Raw genomic sequence first — 20,018 nt, forward strand, 5'->3', positions numbered from 1 at the left:
AGATTTTATTTATAATTTTTAAATAAATTCTAAAAGATTATAAAAATGCATATTACTTGTATAACAACTAAACACGCGTACACGTGCACGTATACGTAATTTATAAAGGGTGATCTGTAATTGATGGTACAAGAAAAAAAGGGAGTGATTCTACATGAAAAAATAAATCGAAAATATAGAATAAAAATTTTTCGTTTGAAGCTTTGGTTTCGAGAAAATCGACTTTGAATGTTTGCAAAGTACGCGTGTACTTGATCAAGTCTCGTTAAAACGAACCTACGAACTTTTTCGAAATACCCTACGAACTTTTCGGAAATATCCTACGAACTTTTCAAAATTAACCTGTATACTATATAGAACAGATTACTTACAATATTTTAAAAAGAAAAATTGATTAAATTATTTTATTAATTATTTCGTTACTATAATTACACGAGAAGTCGTTTAATAAACCTTAAATGAAAAAAAAGAAAAAGAACAATTTCTTCGTGAAACAAAAACCTTTTATTATTACACATCTCTTTAATTATTTCTTTAAGCATTTTACGAAATAAGACAAATTTGCGAAAAAAAGAAAAAAGATACCTATCATCTTCCGCAACATCGAGGAACGATTATTTTTAACAGACGTTACCTAGAATATTTCCTCCAATTTAGATAAACTCTCGAGTTAATAAGTTAGAATTGAAGAGAGTAGAACCTACGAGAGAAAAAAGAGACAGAGTAGGAAAGGATGTAGAAGAAGAAAGAGGAGAGGTTGGATGAAGATATGGGGAGTTGGAAGGAGATTTACTTGAGGAAAAGGAATGGAAAGGAAAAGGGAAGGGAAGGGAAGGGCCGTCACCGTTTTCGAGTTGTCTATACGTGCATACAATAATAACGATGCCTCGAAAGATGCAATAGGGAAATTACCGTCTCTACTCTTTCCCTCTCAAATCCTCTCCTCTCTCCCACCCACCCCGTTAAACCTCCCACCTTTTGCTTGCCCTAACCGTGTGACGACACGAATGAAAATTGTCATTACGCGAACTGGCGCGACAATTATCGCGGCGTTCACGATTGCAATTTGCAACCGTCTGGAAACGGTCTAGGATTACTCAACGAATCATCTTGTAACTTTTAACTACCAGTCTGCGCGAAGGGGCTTGCATCTCTCTCTCTCTCTCTCTCTTTCTCTCTTTCGCACTCTCTCACTCGTTCATTCGTTCGTTTTCTCTTTCTATTTCTCTTTGGTACATTTCCCCCTCCTCTTTTCATTCTTTCTTTCTCTTTCTATTTCATCTCTCTTTTCTTCCTACAACATCTCGACCAAATCTATTCTCTCTTTCTCTCTCTCTCTTTTTCTTTTTCTGTCTTTCTTTATCTTGTACTATTCTAGAGAAACTCAACGATAATGAAATCTTATTTTACATTAATTCAAAAGACTTGTAATCTTTTTGCGTTACACTTTGTTTCAGTAACTTATTGGTATATTTCGTTTCGTTTTTTGCAAAAGTGGGGACAGGGAAGGGTTGTTTATGTAATGTTTAATAATTAATTAGCTTATACGTATTGGTTATTTGTTATTGCAATATATTACTCGTCACTTTTATGTCATACATATCATTAATATACATTTTGATTAGATGAAATTATCGATATGAACTAATCACGAATATATTTCAATGTACTTTAGCTAATCACATTGTCCCTGATTCATTTTTATTTATGTTCCCTCTTTTCCCATTAGCCCCTTTTTCTTCCCATTCTCCCTCCATTATTTATATATTTTTTTAAATGAAAAGATACGAAGACATAACGCATTTTGTTGATTGAAATTTTTGATTAGTACGAGAAGACCCTTCTTTTCTATCCCCCCCACTCTTTCACCTCTCTCGTATCTTTCATTTCTCAATCGTCATTGTTTTTTTATGTATCTTTATCTTATTTAATCTAATTCGAACGTTGAATCGTTTTGTTGAATCAGTATCATAAAGTTTAAGAAGAAACTAACGAAATGATTTTGAAAATGCATTGATCCAGTAATTTACCGTGTTACGGCACCCGCGACATCGTTACGAAGATTACAGAGAACAACGAATATTCTACTTCGTGATACTCAAAGCGAGTTTTATTTTTTTTTTTGTTTTTTTTTTTTTTCTAGCCACGTCAACCGCAAGTCACTTTCTTATGAAATAGCTGGATTATCGCAAAAAGAGTGTTGCTTTAGTATAACTTTTAATAGATGATGAATTTTACAATTTATTTCTTTCTTCGTTTTTTTAAATTAAAATCAAAGTATAGAGATTTTTGTTTCGAAAAGATTGACCAATGAATGTTATAATACAAACTGTAATCCATTTGATTTCGTTTCTGATTATCAAATTTTATTTATTATAATATATGATGGTTTTTCTTGTGAGAAAATGCAAATAGAATTTGCCATCTAGTGTCCAGTCAAAGAACTTCATAATTGCTATCTAGTGTCCAATCAAAGAACTCTACTTTTTTTAACATGCAAGCGTACAATGCTTAATAGGAAAGAGTGGGGATACGAAACATCGCAACAAATAGGAGACCGAGAAAAGAAGAAACAAATGAATACCATCTTCTGTCTCATTCTCTCACACGTTAAATTCAATAGTCTCTTTTTTCTGACACATTTTTGTTTCATCGGTTTCACACTCTTTTGTTTAACGATATTAACCAAATAGGAAACCAAGAAAAGAAGAAACCAATGAATACCATCTTCTGTCTCATTCTCTCACACGTTAAACTCAATAGTCTCTTTTTTCTGACACATTTTTGTTTCATCGGTTTCACACTCTTTTGTTTAACGATATTAACCAAATAGGAAACCAAGAAAAGAAGAAACAAATGAATACCATCTTCTGTCTCATTCTCTCACACGTTAAACTCAATAGTCTCTTTTTTCTGCCACATTTTTGTTTCATCGGTTTCACACTCCTTTGTTTAATGATTTTAACTTACCGATTCTAAAGAAGTTTTCAATTTAAAAAGGAAACACCTAAAATTACAACGCAAAACGGGAAAGTTCAAAGAGTAATTAAGTCCTGTAATTCTCTCTTTCGTAGAGAACGATCCTCATCTAACAAAAGGTAACGGAATCTAACAGCTAGAAATCGTTTAGCTAGAAGAGTTGGTAGAATCAAGAGAGAAAGATAGAAAGATAAAATGAGAGAGAGAGTGAGAGAGAGAGAGATAGAATAGGTGTACATACGATAGTTGGTAGCCGTGACACTAACGCAATGCTTTTGCCATAGTACAGAGGAGGGTCCGTTAGTCTATCCGCACAATAAACTACAATCACAAATTACGGAGTCAAATAGTTTCGGCGTTTTCGCGCGGAATGTCGCAATTTCAGGTCCGCGAGAATAGTCAGGGGGATTTTAGAGGGGGATAGGAGGAAGAGATAGGGTGGGGGTTAGTGGCAAAGGGTTGGGACTCGGACTCGACGAAAAGACAAGGAAGGGTTTACTTTGAATAGAAGGTGGATAGAAATGTTAACGAGAGAAAGAGAGATAGATAGATAGGTAGAATTGTACACGGCGGAGGAAGAAACTTCTTACTTCTTCTTCTTCTATCCATTGGGAACATGGTAAAGGGTTTTAGAGAAGATGGAGAAGGTCGGAACGAACCGTGGTGTAGTTTGGCGAGACAGCAGAAGAGAAGAACGGGGTAGAAGAAGAAGAAGAAAGGGTTAGGGGGTTCGGAGTATGGTAGAAACGTAGGGCTTGCTCTAATGAACTTACAATAATTGCCAACCATTGATCTATGGGCCAAAGAGTTGTGTTCACCCGCTGTATACCATTACCGAATCCCTTTCTTCCTCCTTTCTCTTACGTGTTATTCCTCCCCCTTATAATCCCTTACCATCTTCTTCTTCTTCTTCTTCTTCTTCTTATTCTACGACAATTTTCAACCCCCTTTAACCTAGCCGCTTCTAATGTTTCTCCAACGTGAACTTCTGGAAAGGGTGGCGTACGTTCTGTTAAGGAATTAAAATCATTTGAAACAATTTACTAGAAAATACTGTTTTTTTTTGTTTTGTTTCTTTTTATTTAAATTTAAAAATTTATTTTACTATGAGTAAAGAAAATGAAATCTAATCAAAAAAGAAAAGACGTTAAAATGCGTCTCGGTTGGAGTCTCGAGAAAGGCCGTTTACATGGTGCTCGACAGGCAATATCGAGCGGCAAAAGCCCGTTAGGTTTAACCGTCCCGCCAAGGCTATTCTCGCTATCGCAAAAACAATTAATGCTCGTTAAAAGAAATCCTTGATTTACCGTTAGCACGGGGAGCTACCAAGCAAGATAACCATTGGCAACCCCATAGTGTTAATACTAGCGTGCTTTTACATTCAACCTAGACCCATTCTTTCATTATCATCCAAAAAATTTGACTATCGAATCAAATGATTTAAAATTTAAATTTCTTAGTTTCTTTATTTTTTTTTTTATTCTGTTCTAAATTAAACGTATCACGATTTAATGTAAACTAATTCCTATGGTGAGCTAATCAAATGACAACTTTAAAAAAATAAAAACAAATGTAAAATAATTCAAGATACTAATCGAACACAGCTAGAATTTAGTATAACATCGATGAGAAATAATTTAACGATGCGTATGGCGAATGATATGGTAGGATATTAATTCAAGGTGCGTTAGAAGACGGTAGGAGACGATGAGAATGCCTTATGGTAACGAATGCCTTACCGCCATGGTGCTATAAGCCATTAACGGGTAATTAGAAACAGATGCCGGGCGAATCTTTTAACATAAAGCATAACCTTAATTCATAAAGTGCGATTATTCAGCTCTGCACTTGGGCACGGGGACAAGGAGGACCGGTAGGAAGAAACCGTACATCACCGCCATCTTCGAAACAAAAGTTTTAATTATTTATTAGCCAGGATACGCGCTGAATGCAACACACCAACTAGATGAAACGGGGGTTGGGTTGAAGAGGCCCACCCCTTTTCCGAAAAGCCAACGCTTTTCCTTTCCCTCTCATTCTCTCTCTCTCTTTCTCTCTCTCTCTCTCTCTCTCATACTTTGTATGTTTTATGTACTCGACCTTTTCTCTTGCTCTTATAAAGAGACGAAGAGAAGAGGCTACCAAAGTCGGAAAACTTTATCCAAGAGTTGTAGGAAAACATAATTCTTATTCTAAACTCACCACCCTTACTTATCACTAACCTCCCCCCCCCCCTCCTACTCCTCCTCTCTAAAATCCCTCTATCTTTTCACCACTTTTCTCTCTTACACTTCTACAAATTCAGTTCCTCTATGACAAACATTACTTTCTTAGTATTGTCTAATTACTCAAATATCCTTTTCTACTTTTACTCATTAACAATATATTCACACATATACACGTACGCGTATTAACATAAAATAAATTGTAATTTCAATTTAGTCTTTTGTGAGCATAATTTCAAATAATCCAAAACACAATAAAAGAGAATCCAAAAACGACAATACATGAAAGTAAAGACTAATGTGTTGTGTGTAGATGTAAAAGAGTGATGTGATTAGGACTTGTAGTGTGTTCTCTGCGTGTTCTGAGAGAAAAAAAGAAAATAAAAGAAAAGGTAGGAAAGTAAAAAAAAAAAAAAAAAAACAAAAAAGGGAGAAAGGGACAATTGCCGCACCCTTGACGCGTGGGTCGCCGGATGTGACAGTCGCTCTCTTTAATTACTCACACGCATAAGCGAACTCTCCAAGAGATATGTACGTGCAACTAGTAAGAAGGCGACCAAGTGCGTCACATATGCCCTTCCTCCTATCCCTACCCCAACCCTACTCTTCTCCACATATCTCTCTCTCTCTCTCTCTCTCTCTCTCTCTTTCTTTCTTTCTATTTCTTTTTCACTCTTGAAATTCAACTTACTCCGTGTGTATTATGTTTTCTATGTCTGCCCTCCCACGGGACACGCAATCACAGTTTTAAGGGCCGAGACTTGTCTCTTGGAGAACAGTAAAAGGACGAAGGACACTTGGGACTCTTCATCGAAGATGTTCTTTTAAGTATTGTTCGTGTAAGTGTCTTTTTTCTCTAATTTTCTATTTTAAAATAAATTTTAAATGATAAATAATATAAATCATTGATAATATTTATGAGAGAGATAAAATTATGATAGATAATTATTAGTCGCTATGAGAGCCTATGGTTTCGCGGTTATTGTAACACCGTTATACCAAAGAATAATAATAATAATAATTATCTGTTGAACGTGAAATAGAAAGTTCCCATTCTTTTAACAGAAGTCTTAATTTTGCAATTAACCTAATGGAATGTATATAACAATTAAGCATACCACCGAATCGTTTGTTCCCTTCAGCACGTGGAAGAAGGCACAACTGCCGTGCGATGGTAGCAGGGTGATGGAATGAGAAGAGGATGGGGATCAAGGGGTGGAAGTTGGGTGGTATTTTGCCGTGCACTAATTCTTCCCTCGAACAGTAAGAGGAAGAAGCATCATTTTGTCTTTCCCTTAAACCGTTTGAAGAAAGAAAGAGAAAATATATGTTAAGGGTTGTTGTAGTATCGGTGGTTGTGAATGGTAGTGATGGTGGTAGTGGTGGTGGTCCTAAACGATGCGGGTAGGACTTAGCTGTATCTCGTAATTACCAGCTGATAATTTATGTTTATGCGGTATCCTTTAAGGCGACTTTACTTACCCCTTTTCCTAAAGGGCAACCCACCACCATCACCAAGTGTATTACTCTACACATTCTTATGGAAAATGAAAGAGGAAAAAGGATGGAGAATCTACGCAATAGGTAGGTAGGTAGGGTGTCTTCTACATCTACCGAGAAAAGGGCTCTCGATGAGAACCCAGTAGAAAATCCAAACCCCCCCCCCTCCTCCTCCTCCTCCTCCCCCACTACCCCTCTCCATCACCCTATTCCCTACCTTACTCCTTTCACTGTAGTATTATACATCCTTAAAGTCCTTGCAAGCCATTACATCCTGCCGCTCAGAATTTACTGCCCTTTTCACACGTTACTGGATGTTAATAGCTCTTCCTACTGAACGGAGACAGATAAGAGAAAGACGTAATTGTCATTAAACGTCTTCGAGAATTGTCTATTAAGAAATAAATTAAATTATATATTAAATATTATATTGATAAAATATTGATTGTTTAATTATCAAACATCATTTATAGAATCGTTTGTAATTTTAAAACGTTAACGTCAATTTTGCAATGAAATTATTTTAAAAAATGAAGATATGTCAAATCTGGATTATTAACATTTATTTTTAACATTTTATTCATTAGTAAAACATTATAAACGTAAGGGATTAACTAATTGAAATTTGATAGAAGATAATCAAAGAACAATGATCCAGATTTGGTGTAGAGAGTCGTGTGCCTATATTTAAGGGACCATAAGGGAGCATATGTTCACAGAATGAAAGAGTGAGAGAGTAACAGAGACTATGAAGGTTTCCCTAATCCAGTCGATTTGCAGGTAGAGTGGGGGTTGGGGTTTGAATCGTGGGGTTTAAGAGATGGCAAAAGCATACGATGGTCGGTAATACCGATTGGTAGGGTTATATCGACCGGAACTAATTGCTATCGTCAATTAGAACGCACGGTACGGAAACGGGCCGAAGATATTAATTATCGATGTTACTCATTCGTTCATTCGTTGGTTCATTCGTTCCTTCTTCCTTCGTTCGTGGGACCTCGGCACGTTTCAAACGATCAGCTGGAAACTTGCTGCCGTTCTCTGTGGCTTTAACAGCAGGTAGGTACTTAACCGCCATCGGTGTTAAGTACCTGCTGCTGTGAAAAGACAGACAGAAGGTGAGAGTGTATGTGTGAGAGAGAGAGAGAGAGAGAAAGAGAGTGAATTGGATAGAGACAAGAATAGAAAGAGGAGAGACGAGTCAAGCGAGAAAGGCGTAAGAACGAGCCGCAGAAAATTAACTTTCAATTTGGATTCTTTGTGTCTCTCTCTCTCTCTCTCTCTCTTTTTCTTTCTCTCTCATTTTGCCACCTTTTCTTTAATGGCCCACTCTATATCCGACCAATGAGGATCGGCCACGTTACACCTGTACTAGTTAACTAAATACAATGTAGAATATTTTTTTTGGGGAAGAGGGGAGGAGCTAATTTTAATTTTCATTCAATTTAAGTGAAATTTTATTTTAAATATTTTAATACTGGAATAGTAAACACCTTGTTATATTCGTTTATTCAATAATAATAATAATAATAATAATTGTATGTAACTAAAAGTAAAAAAAGACTTATAACAAGTCAGGTTGGTACTAATTGTTCTTTAAATCAAATGTTTTCGTATGAGTCTTACTCGTTGTTTTAGTTAATCAGACAACTTTATGAATGGTTTGTTAATTCTTAAAAAGAAAAGTATTAAAAAATGAAGTAGAAAAATGGTAAAATTCTGAATTGTCAAATCAGTTAGATTCTAATGAAATTTGAACTTCAATAAACGTAAAATATCGTAATAAGACATTTGTTTAAAATCATGAAATTAGAATTTCGTAGGAGTCGTCCGTCTGTTCTTTTTGCACGTGTGTTTGTATCGTGTTCGTTCGTGCTTAACGAAAGAAGAAACACTTTGACGTATCGTGCGTGTTCAAGTCCCAGGTTTGAAGAACACTAACGTAATTGTGAGGAGAAACATACGTAGGTGCATATAACGTATGTAACAAAAAGAGGGTGAGTTCGTTGTACCGTAAGGAAGAAAGTAAAAAGGAAGCCGCGAAGATGGTTGTTTGGTTGGTTGGTTGGATCGCGCAGATGTCGCTTAAATTCCGTTCGAAAAGTCACTCGACCGATGCGACCACTCGCATAAGTATACAAGGTAACCCACTTCAGATATCGTCTTCCTTTATTACCCCCGGATACTATTTACCTATGCACGAATTCGTACACTGTCACGTGCTCTTACTATTCTATACGATGTATATACTTCTTTCTAAATTGTCCTTTGTATTTGTATGCATATGCATATGTGTGTTTAAAAGATACGTTGTCGAGGAAACGTAGAAATGGAATTGGTCAATTCGTTTTCGTGTTTACCAGAAACCAGTCTTTTAAGTTGGTCAAAACGTTGACTGAATTTTAATCACTTCTTTGTCTTTTGTTTCTCCAATTTTTTTTTTCAATCGTACAAATGCTAAATAGTTGAACACTATTTTACAGAAAATATATTGAAGACTATTGTTAAATTAAATTAAGAAAGTTTAATTAATTATTTCGCTTTTTTTCCTGTTTATACAAAAAAAAAAAAAAAAAAAAAGTAGTGTTCAGGTGTTGGTAAAATTAATTTAAGATTGTGAATAAATGAATAATAATAAAGCATCGATAATTGTTTAAGATCATTGGCATATGAACACAACAAGGTCCAGTCTCGCTAATTTCCTAACGACCAATGTGTGCAGGTTAAACCCACCATTAATTTCCAATTAAGAGGCAGTAAAATTTCAATAATGGCCATTAAGAAGCGAACGTTAGGAGAGAGTGCTGCTGCTTGCTTGGTTTGGTTGAGTATAGGTACGTTGCACGCTTCAGTTGAAAGTGTATGAGAGAGAAGGGAAGGGAAAGGAAGGGTAAGGGCGAGTGCGAAGTAAACCTTAGTGTAAGAAAGAGAAAGATAGATAGATAGATAGATATAGTCGATAAAGGAAGAAAGGAAGGAAGGTAGGAAGGAACAGAGTTTGACCGTCAGGTGCGCCAGATGCACGTTAACCCCACCTTTTGTCGATACCGATCGTTCGTCGATCGTTTCTAAACGACCCTTTGCTAACCCAGACACGAAGGGTATATAAATAAATATTAAAATACAACTTCCTTCTCATTCTTTCATTGTCATTACTATCTAATTAAAACATTGATCATACATATATTGAAATGCACTATATTGCACATATGTATACTAAAATGTTAATAAAACTTTTTAACAATATTTTATGTGTAATGTTAAATCTTTATGTGATTGGATTATATAAAAACTATCAAAAGTTATTTAAACTATGATACTTTTGAATAAGATAATATTGTATTTATGAATATTCATAGTTTAATAACACTATTACTTTGAATTTATCAGAAATGCATACTTCAACTTATTTTATTTGATATTTTTTTTTTTCTTACTCATTGACTTTCGTCTAAAGTGTATCCTATAAGATGGTTGGGGTTCGGTGGATAGAATTAATTAAGAAAATATTTAAATACGACACTCTTCTACCGACTCTAGGATCTGTTAGAACGACTAGGATTAAATAAATTGAAAGAAGAGAAAGATTCGAGAAAGTTTGATGAAAATATAATATCCCGGGGTTCGAGGTTGAAAAATTGTGGAAAGGCAAGAAAAGCTGAAAATTCTAGTAGCAGTACCGGTACTCGTTTCCGTGATCAAATAAACATAGTAGCTTGCTGGGTCCGTTCTTGCTGGTCGAATGCAAGTACCCGAGAAGGTAGATGTTACTGTTTCTCTCTCTCTCTTACACATAGATATATATATATATATATATAAAGGTTTGTGCGCGGGTGCAGACACGTTATAGGCGAGGGAAAGTTACACTGGGTATCAGGTAACCCATTATATTCCGCGGCAAGGTTAATAGTGGATGAATTGGAATTGAATATTATGCTCGGGCTGTGCAAACAGGCAACCCACCGTCATCGCGGAACCATGAAAACGTTTGAGAGAGAGAGAGAGAGAGAGGGAGTGACTCTAGGTTTCGCGAAACCCATAGGTAACCTCGGTGGTCACTTGACTCGAAATTGTAATTATAACGTCGGTAAGTAAATTATAATACAATGCCCTGGTACTACGTTCCTGACCACTGTTTGGTGTTCAAAAGATAAATAATACCGCTAACGTTATGGCTACCTTCCACAAGTATAACGCGTCCTGCACGATAATGGTTGAACGATGGTAGTGATGGTGGTGGTGGTAGTAAGGAGGGTTTATTTTACCTGCCTTCTTCTGCGATGTGAAGAAGTTTCAATTTTAAAATAAATTTTGCAAAATATTATTTATTCTTGTTCACTCTTACGTTCTTTTCAAAACAAATACTAACCTAAATAAACATGGAATCGAATAAAATTGATACACAATGTAGAATTATAAATTAAACAAATTGCTGAAAAATATCTAAACGGAGGGAAACAAAAGAACGGGAAATAAAGAATAATTTGAAAATAACAGACTGTTAACTGGTGGCAATCGTAATTATACTAATTTTTCCATGAAAACCGAATTGAAAGCGGACAAGTCTTATTAACAGTCGTCTTACTTTCATATATTTTAGCTCGTAGCAGTAAGGTCGAGTCACATAAAGTCCAATATAGCTTGGTGAAGAGACTAACAGTGCGAATAACGTATGAAAGAAAGAGGTGGTGGTGGAGGTAGAGATGGTGGTGGAGGAGGAGGAGGAGAAAGCAAGGAACGATGACCATGACTCAAAGGTTCCCTTCGCATCATTTTTTTTGTTCTTGTTCTTTTTCTTGTTGTCTGTCTCTGTCTTTCATTCGGTGCCGGGTAAATAACACCCACGTGACGGTGTCGCTTTCTTCCAGTCGGTGGCTAGATTACCGGGATGAGTTATGATAATTCCTGGCGGACTGCGATCAACGACGTCGGGCAATCAAACATGGCGCCCGTGGGGCAATCGAGCGTCTCGAAGTGAGCAACGCCAACGCCTCCTTCTACTCTCGCAGGCTTTAATATTATTCCGACCATAATCAACATCACCATGAGAGAAATATAACTAACTATTTATCTATCTATCAATGGTAAATTAGTTGAAACTTGGTAGCTAGGTTTCTTTTAAATGTTGTTTTTTAAATACAAAAATGAACTCTGAGAACACCTGTCTTCTCTCCTCCCCTGCTTGTCCTTTCTACCACCACAATCTCCTTCTTTTTCAACCCTCCCTACTTATACTTACTTTTCTACCCTGAATCCTTTTAACCGTACTTAATAACATCTGATCTTTATCATTTGTTACCATCGGCATCGTGATAAGTAACACGTTCGATGCGCTTCGTTGACAATTGATTTGAGATATACAGTTGAAGGTTTTTAAACAACACACGTACGTTGGGATCTTAACGATTTTGAAATTTATTGTTTAAAGAAAAAGAAAATAACAACATTACTTATTTAATAAATTGACTTTTAATTGATTATTCAATGATAGAAATAATGATTTGTTTCCGTATTTGTAAGAATAATTAAATAATGCAAATATACTTGTGTGTGTGTGTGTGTGTGTATTATTTCTAAACGTTTTCTATTTTCTTTTTATTTTGTTATTTGACGTCTAAATGAAGGAACTTAGTGGTTAAAGGAAATATAATAGCGCGTGACGAGAAATCGTGCCAATTGCTTTCCGCCTACCGCGTTATCGTAGACGCGTGTTGCACGTGCACGCTACCGTATTACGTATATGGACAGTAGCGATACTTGGAAATGGAAAAATAGCATGGGAACCACTTTAGTATCGTTGTTAACTGTTAGGTTGCGCCTAACTCCCCATACTCGTGTGTGTGTACACATACTAAATAGATAGATAAAAAACACACCAAAAAAAAAAAAAAACACAGAAACGAAAGAAGATAAATAGATAAATAATTTACGTTAGTAAGTACGATATCGAATAAATCAAAAAGAAAAAAGAAAATGCGATTATCTAAACACGTGCATGCTGAAGAAAAGAGAAAAAAGAAAAAGAACTGATAGCAATATAATCACAATAAGTTGGAGTGGTTGAAACGTTACGATAGTACTAGGAGTAATGGTGGGGGTGAGGAAAAAAGTGGAAATGGTTTAGAAAAGGTTGAAAAGTTGGGGAAGTTGATAAGTAAAAAACAAACAACTAGCAGAGTTGGCGGTGATTGGTAATGGTCGGAGGTTGGACTGGGAATGCGAAAAGGAAAAGAGGAGGAAAAAGGGGTAAAACAAAAGGAGCAAAAAAAAGAATTGTAAAAACGTACACACAGATACATATATAATACACACGTAGTGGTAGATGGACGAACGGGTTCGCAAGAGTACCCAGTGAGGGAAAATGGGAGAGAGAGAGAGAGAGAGAGAAAGAGAGAGGGAAATAGTGAGAAGAGAGTGGCAAAGCGCAGTGAGATGCGGGAGTTCGTGGGTGGGGAGAACCGATAGGAAACGTCGAAGGAGAGAACACGGTTTTGCTGTTGCATTGGTTCGAGAAAGATAGAACGAAGTAGAACGAACGAGGTATCGGGTTGGATGTTGGATGAAATGAGATAGAAAGGAAGAGGACGGCGGACTCTCGATAGCCAATGGAACCGATGGAACCAATGCGCGTGTTGCCAGTTTATTCCCACCGGCCAATCGTGTTAAATCGCTTCGACCGTACCACTCTCTTTCTCATTCTCTCTTTTCCTTCTACTATTTCTATCTCACTCAGACTAAAAGTGAATCTCTTTCTCTCTCTTTCAGTCTGCTGGTATCTGCTATTTCCTCCCACTACTTTTGTACCGTGGACCAAAGAACGGACTACTCTTCTTCTTCTTCTTCTTCTTTTTCCTCTTCCTCTTCTGCTTCTACCTTTGGAGTATAATACGTGAAACGATAGAAAGAGATGGAAGAAGAAGAAGAAGAAGAAGAATAAGAAGAAGAAGAAGAAGAGGAGAATCGAACAAGACCGAGAAGGCAATTTTATCGCTCGAGTGAACCAGACGAGGACTGAGGTAGAAAGAAATGAAGAAAGATTCACCAACGAGAGAATCTCCAGCAAGTTATACTCGGTAGCAATAGTAGTAGTGGATGGTCGTTGGTAGATTGGTATTGGTAGAATGGGTTTTTCGTAAAGAATGAAAGAGAATAATCGAGAAAAGAATAAAAAGAAAAATAGTCAAGAGTTGGTTGTACGGTTTTCGCGGTATTGCGCCGTCTCGGTCTTATCGATAATTGGGGAGAGAAAAAAAAAGGGACACAAATGGGAGTTTGGTGGTGGAATTGTACGACAAAGTCGTATAGAATTGGAGTGGGAGGCATGAAGAGATAGCTGGGTGGAAGAATAAATCAGTGGTGGGAGGTTAAAGTGTATGGGTAGAGTACGTTTATTGCAAAAGAATGGGGTGGTGGGCAAACCACCCTGTTTAGTCTATCCTTCTTCTTCTTCTTCTTGCTTTCTTCGTTCATTGAATGAGAACCAATCTCACTATCTTTATCTGACTGTAAGTGTATGTGTGTAAAGGTAAAGGTATAGGTTTAGAGGTGGACTGAAGCACTCGAGGACGATGCTGAAGCTGCTGGTGCTGCTGCCCCTGACTTCCCACCAACGTGGAGTCAGCTGAACGAATTGGTAGAGGGGAAAGCAAACCTCCTATCCTATCCTATTGCAATAGAAAGAGAGAGAGAGAGAGAGAGAGAGAGAGAGATAGGAGAATAAAAGTGGGAGGCAAAAGAGAGGAAAAGCAACCAGGGCACGGCCTGGCAAAGCGGAGTAATGGAAGCTGGAGTAGATATTGTATGGCATTACTGGACGAACTTTCCGCGGTGAACATCGCAATATTGGTTTCGAACCGGAACACTCTATAGCCCACGGGATGCAATTCGGTTCAACCCAATCCTTCCCCCTTCCTACCCCGACCTCTCCCTTTAACATTTTAGCTCAGTTCTCCTAAACCTCTTCCATTTCTCTACCAACTTTTTTTTTTTATCTATGCATCTATCTATTTATTGTTTTATCTATATATATATCTTAAGCTAAAACTTCACAAATTATTATAGTTAATTTATATGGGAAAACTTAGTAGCATTAAAAAGGTTTAAATTTAGATAGAAACTCGACAAATTGATATTTGTTATAAAAATTCATAAATAAATTTATTAAATTAATTATGAGCCTAATTTCTACGTGCTCATCTAGTTTCTTTTTTTTTTTCATAAAACATTTTCCAAACTTTTTCACACTTACAACTGTACGACTCGTCTTTGAAGTTTTACACGTGGCTCGCAAGTTAAATAATTGAAACACAGACCCATACACTGGACCACTCTATCCCCTCTGACGCAATTCAACCCCTTCCAATTTCATTTTTCTCTTCTTCCTATTTCTTTTATCATTCATCGTCAACGACATATCTCGCATTATTTCGTTTTAGCAAAAAATAAAGGACAACATACGACGAGAAAGATATAGATATGGTAAAGGTGCTCGTTTGGTGATGTGTTCAGGGGTTTAAGGGGAGGAAGAGGTAGACTGAAGGGAAAAGGGGGGGGGGGCTTACGTTGGTTTACAAGCTTGTTGTGCCACACGATTTTCTCCTTTATTTACGCTTTTCGTTTTTCTCCCACTGCTTGGTAACGCGGAACGCGAGCGGAAATTCAAAGTATGAATTCCGTGCTTGAAAATCTGTACGCTAGACACACAACCCTCTCTTCCACCTATGTTCTATTCTCTAGCTTTCCACCCAACCCCCTGACCCTTCTTGTCTATCACGCGCATGTCCTTGCGTGAACGACAAAACGTTGAGCAAACTTTCATTTTGGGCTACACACACGCAAGCAAACCCAAATTCAAACGCAACCGCGTGCTCTATGTAATTTCTGTACCTTTAAATCATTTTATTTCATTATTGTCAACATATCCAAAACCGTGAAGATGAATTTTTTGTTTCTTTTATTTTTTTGTTTTTACAGCAAATCTTACAAATTTCAGAATTGGTTGAAAAGCGTGCCGATGAAAAAAGTCAAATCAGTGTGAAATTATTTTGATATTGATTGATACAAATATTTTCGATCAATTGCAATGAAATAAAAAACATAACGAAATAGAAAGTATTGTATAAAATTAGAAACAATTATCAAAAAAACAAAGTGTTGAAAGTTAATCGCCTAAGTAAACGTACGCCGTTTGAAAATGTATACAAAGTCGTAATCTTTGCAATTTGTTGCGCGGCAAGAGTGAAATTAACAAGTACTGCAAATATGCCGGGCACAACTAATTGGGCAATTTGCATATAATTATACTCATCCATCGAGAACGGCCGACCCGTTTGTATATATATATGTGTATGGGTGCATGCGTGCATGTTTTTGTGTATCTATCTATACGTATTTATGTTTTTGTATGCGTGTGTGTCCATCTTCTCTCTCTCTCTCTCTCTCTCTCTCTCTCTCTCTCTCTCTCTCTCTCTCTATCTGTATCTTTATCTCGGATATAACACTGTTGTTTTATATTTTTTGTTTTTAATATTTTTTTCTACCTTTTTTTTTTTTTAATTTTTTCAAAGCAAAACGAACAACCCGTAAAACGTTTTCTGCCCCGCTTCGGACATTTGCGTAGATTATTATTATTATTATTATTATTATTATTATTATTATTATTATTATTATTATTATTATTATTATTATTATATGATTGTCTCTTTTATTCTTTTTGTTAAATTGCAAATGTTTTTTTTTTTTAATCATAAATACAAATGTCGATAGAATTACTTTTTAATTATCCTAACATGCTCTCAATAATTATTCTATTAAAAATATAATAACCAATCTCTTTTTATCCAGTTTGCGTTAATAGTTTCTAATTGTTTTTCACAGACACGGCAAATGAAAATTAATCGTAATAACTCGATCGCGTTTTGATAAAAAAAAATAAAAAAAAACAAGAAAAAAAACGTGAATAAAACGATAAACACTTTAGAAGTTTAATTTTTAAATGAAATGAACCCGTCGCCACTCCAACACACATTTAATTACGACGAGAGAGATTATCCTAACGCACGCGTGCGTAAGTGCATGCATGTTTCCACACATGAATTGTATTATCCGTTGACCTTTGGATTAGTTCGAACGTGAAGAAGAAAAATCCGTGAAAGTTTGTTGCAGTTGGATGGGAAAGTAGAGAAGAATTGGAAAGAATTGTGCGTTTGGTTTGAACATCGCGCATCCATCGAATCGTCAAGTTCCATTCTTGAACAGAACTCTCTTTTTTTTTTTGCCCCTTCCCTAACAACCTTCTTTCCGCCATCGTGTTTTCATTGTTCGAGTACGTTCGACTGCCAATATTGTAGTAGTTCGTTTCCCCATTGTACTCGTGCCACCAGGCAGATATCTATTTCCGGTATTCACTGTTCCCCCCACCCCCCCACCCCACCCCCTGCCACCAAACCCTTTAACATTTTCACCCTTCTACCCACCACCTTCTTCTTCTTCTTCTTCTTCTTCTTCTTCTGTTTTTCTCTTTTTTCTTTCCCCTTCACCGAACTGTTTCACTTGTTTCTTTAGTTTCTTTCGTTTCCTTCGTTCTTTTTCCTTTTTCTTTTAGTTAGATACGTTGACTACAGTTCTACGTTTTAAGTCGATTGCTCGCGCTACGAAAATGTGAACTCGCAGGTGCGTGAGACACTCGTGAGAACACTCGTTCTTCGTGTCTTCACGCTATGAGAATCATCGTCATCATTATCGTCATAGTCGTTATTTGTATGATCAACATGGTGCGTCTTGGTAATATTGGTTCAAGTATCGTCTAACTTATAATCATTTTATTGGTTAATAATTTTTACATCTATTGTACATTTAATATGAATATTTTCAATTGAAATTCAATTAAATATTCAATACTTTTAGGAATCTAATTAAAATTTTCTTTAAATAATAATAGGATTGTCAAAAAGAACATTTGTATAGAGAATTTATTTATGTAAAAATTATTTGTTTATTCTGGGTATAAATGTGAATGAATTTTTTTTTATGAAATTATTTAATAAAAATATGAAATAAATAATTGTACTTCAAAACACATTTTCTGATCAACCTGATATTGAAACTTTCACGAAGTAAAGTCTTAGTGTTACTCGACCTTAGTAAAACCAAGAAAGAATGAAAGAGGAATTATCATGGAAAATCACGTCTTAGTTATGGGGAACGGAAGAAAAGTCGGGTGACGATCGAGTCAACAACCTAGACCAGAGGTTGTTCCGCCTATTGTTTTCTTACCTGTTTGTCCTATTCGTCATGGAACGAATGATTTTTTTGTTTTTCTTTCATAAAGTAACACTTCACCATCATTCCATTCTCTTACTTGACGAATATACTCTAAAAATATTTAATAATTATAATAATTATAATAATAATAATAATAAAATTCAGGAAGGAAAACATTGGTGCCACGGTCAATATAAGATTATTATTATGGTAATTAATTGAAGTATATATATATATTCACCGACACCATGGAAAAATGAAATAAAATACATGGGGTTATCGAAAGGAAGCCGATCACTATCTTTACGCTTCATATGCCCTAATTGGGCGTTCTCGAACGACGTAATTAATTTGCGATCGGCAAAGTCGAGCAGCTAATGAGAGGATACTCTACTAAAATAAGTAGTGGGGAGTGAAAAACAAGTGGTGGGGAGTGAATAGAGTTGGTGGGGGAGTGAGTAGAAGTAGTGGGAGTGAGATGGGTCCAGAGGGTTTGTGAGTAGGGATAAACTAATCAAAAGTAACTATAATATATGACAAGGTATCAGTCTGAAGGTGAATTTCGAAGAGGACAGAGATTTAGACATAAATAAAGTGTATTTAAACAACAATAAACCCTTGCATCGATTAATTAACAATTATTTTAATAATCTAATGCATTCTACTTAATTTAGAATAGTTATTATACATGAATTATCTACAGGGTGTTTATAAAAATACTATTGAATATTTTTTTGGTATATCTCATAAATAATTGACTTTACTACTTATGTTTAGTAAAACCTTTTTACTTAGTATAGTGTATCTTATTGCATAAAGTAACCAATCAGATTGAACTGAACAATATGTCCTAGTTTTAAGAATTATAATAGTCGAAGTAGCTTTTAAAAAAAAGTCCAAAGAAGAAGAAGAAGAAGAAGAAGAAGCAGAAGGAGGAGGAGGAGGAGGAGAAAGAGGAAGGGGATGAGGATGAGGAGGAGGAGGATCGTATCTGTTCGTGGGATCGAAACGAGTAGACATGCACCGGGTGTTCGGTGCACGGTACGCGGGATATGGAGAATGCGGTAATGACAGGAAAACGTACAGTCGAATACAACAGATACATCTATATATATATAGTATTTTCATATATATATAAATATGCACACACGTGTGGTTCATAAATGATAGAAAAAAAGAAATATATACAAGTATGTGTACGAAAAAAGAATCGTTAGGAATAGACCTCGAGTAAAAAGAGATTGCTAGGTAGTGTAAATCCACCCCCAGACTACCTCCCAAAACCTTCTACCTCTTGTACACCCCCAACTCCACCCCATTTGGCGATCTTTTCCGACTCTTTGTAACCGACAGACTGCTAGCTGGGTAGCGTTTTAAGCTCTCAAAGCTCAGATACCCACACACACACACACACACACGTGTAGTAAAAAAAGAAGCGAGAAATATACGTGTGAAGGTGAATATGAATGTGTGTACGTTTTGTATCTGTGTCGTTAGTTGGAGGAAAAAAAAAAAAAAAGGAGAGCCGATCGTGAAAAAGAATAAAAAAAGGTTGGAACGACGAGCCTGAGGTCGGTGGTTGAGATCGATCCTTTTGGAAACGTTAAAGTGCAAACTCGTCGACACGATTTCGAAGCCAACTTCTTCGTTCATTCCTTCCTACCCTTCTTCCTTTTATTGTTTAGTTCTTTTATTTTGTTCTGTTTCTTTTTTTTTTTTTTTTTCTTTTCGTTTTAATCCAGGGCTCGCTCGAGGTCTAGTCCCATTGCTTCTCTCGGTGCCCATTTGTTTCATTCGTGCTGATACAAGCGGTTCGAGTTGATGGATCGGAGACTCCGTTGAATATCCCTCGTCATCGTATACATACATACACACGTGCACATATACATGTATAAGTTTGCTTCAATCATCGCTCGTCGCGTGTCAAAAGGACATTCCACAACAAAGTAGAGGAGAGAAAAAAAGGTGGGAGTGATTTTAATGCAGTTGACTGTTTGGCAGGTACCAAATGCGAGTACCGATGCTCACTTTGTCTCTTTTGGTTATTTGAAA

The sequence above is a fragment of the Polistes dominula genome, unplaced genomic scaffold (assembly GCF_049000335.1).
Source record: "Polistes dominula isolate Pdom_NZ unplaced genomic scaffold, Pdom_raw_medaka contig_78, whole genome shotgun sequence".
NCBI classification, from domain to species: Eukaryota; Metazoa; Arthropoda; class Insecta; order Hymenoptera; family Vespidae; genus Polistes; species Polistes dominula.